The sequence below is a fragment of the Ciona intestinalis genome, unplaced genomic scaffold (genome assembly GCF_000224145.3).
Source record: "Ciona intestinalis unplaced genomic scaffold, KH HT000455.1, whole genome shotgun sequence".
NCBI classification, from domain to species: domain Eukaryota; kingdom Metazoa; phylum Chordata; class Ascidiacea; order Phlebobranchia; family Cionidae; genus Ciona; species Ciona intestinalis.
Window position 1 is genome coordinate 3,100 of NW_004190776.1, and position 2,023 is coordinate 5,122.

Consider the following 2,023-nt stretch of genomic DNA (forward strand, 5'->3'; position numbering starts at 1 on the left):
TCAAAGCACCCACACGCGCAGCCTTGTTTATTGATATCACACACACACACGCATTTGCGATATTGATATTATTTAGAGTTGTCCCCCATAGACATTATTTAGAAAACCTTACAACTGGAATGTAATACAATCTGATACTGATCATTTAGCATATCTAAGGTCTTATACTATAGGGATATTGTATATTATGATACAGTGTTGCCACAATTAAAGGTTAGACATAAGTTTTTCTTTTGCATAACAGCTTGATGTCATTTATATACTTAACTTACTTATAGGTAAAACTATTTACTAAGAGAAATCAGTAAAAGCTTTGACTTAGTATAACATAAACTATTACGTATTATCCAAATATACATTTATTTGTGGTATAGTTCAGAAACAAGTCCTTCTGAAACGTATGAACAAAGAAGAAAACAGTTATCAGAGGATTGATTGCGGGATTTCAAAACACTGTGCTTTATTCAGTGTGCAATATGTCGCATTATACAATTTGAAACTCTTTTTTACAATTCACGAATTGAAAATTATTGGCAGGGGGCAGAACATTTCAATCAACACTTCCATGTTTTAGTAACCTATGCTCATCATTCGTTTTACAATATTTTTATCTCCTTTTAAACTATGGAGCAAATTATTACTTGCCTGTATGAATATCCGCTGCTGCCTATGTTTAACCCCTGCTGTGTAGCTGTTCAACAAAGTTAGGCTAAATAGTTTTTTTTCTTAGTTAGCATTGTGCAATAATTAACAAAAAGTTTAAGTTTAGAATTTTATTGATGGTTAAGACCTGATCCCTGAGATTTGTTGGGTTATTAGTAAAATATTTTATCTCTCTTATTCCTTTATATTTCAGTAGGATAGGTAATTTAAACAAAAATAGGTCAAAATACTGAAATCAAATACTGAAAATGCCCAAGTTTGTGAAAAGAACACGGTAAGAAATTAGTCTAAAAATCTATAATTTAAAATCACCACAAAGTTTTTTTCTTGGTAGTTCTGATTTACTGCAGCTTGAAAAAGACATATTAAATAAATTTTGGTCAACTGGTATGACCAACACAACCTCAGGTTTAGTTGACCAAGCAAGCAAGGAAAGTGGTCTTCCTGTGCAAAAAATTAAGGTGAATATTTGCATGTTGACAGTCATAACATTGTGCAATGTAATATTGTTGTACATATTCAAATTATGATTAATGTATTATTTCATGCAGAGATGGATAACCAACAAAAAAAATTCAAAACCTAGACCTAAAATTAGTTACCAACCAGAAAGAAAATTGTCAGGCTATAATTTGTTTGTGAGAAGTTTAAGAAATGTTGGTGAGATGCACATTATAAAGTTTAGTATTCATAGTTTTGTATCAACTATTCAGTCTTAAAAGGTATTGTATGATTGATAAGGTTAGTTACTTTTTATGAAAGGTAGTGGCAGTGTGTAACGATTAACTTTTTTAAATCGAATTATTTATTTTTAAAAGAGACAACCGATAGTTTTAATATAATGTTTTAATTTAGATATATCTGAGTTTGGGAGTGCATGGGGAAAATTACCTACCTATGAAAAGGAAGTTTGGAATCAAAAGGCAGCACAGGAAGACGCAACTGGTCAACTATCCGAAAAGAGGCACAAAACTTTAATAAAACAACACCTACAAAAACTGGAATATGAGGTTTTGTCAAAGTCTATGCTTCATAGATGTAGTTATGTTAGCGCTCTAAAAACTCTTGTATTAAAACATTTTCTAACATCCAATTTTCTTAGTTACAAGTTATTAGTTAATATTTAAAATGTTTAAAATATTGCAGCAATATACAATTCGATGGTAAAATTTTAACTATCCAACTTTACAGATTCGTTGAATGTTTTATATCTAATAATTTTTTTTTGAAGTTGCTGTTAACAACATGGTAGTTTCCTATACCTTGTGGATGGGAATAGCAATTTCGGACACAGAATTTGTTAGTATGCTTTGTTAAATTTGTTAAGTCACTCCTATAACTTTGTTAGTGGGCCTTTTTA

General features: G+C 30.4%; 1 long non-coding RNA gene across 1 annotated transcript in view; it reads left to right on the top strand.

Moving 5' to 3' along the window:
* LOC108950636 overlaps nucleotides 1-1,486 on the top strand; it is a 3,893-nt gene extending 2,407 nt beyond the window's left edge. The window contains exons 3-5 of the long non-coding RNA XR_001975299.2: nucleotides 375-937; nucleotides 998-1,124; nucleotides 1,215-1,486. This is a non-coding gene — a long non-coding RNA (uncharacterized LOC108950636). The remainder of the gene's footprint in view (nucleotides 1-374; nucleotides 938-997; nucleotides 1,125-1,214) is intronic.
* The last annotated feature ends 537 nt before the right edge of the window (nucleotides 1,487-2,023 follow it).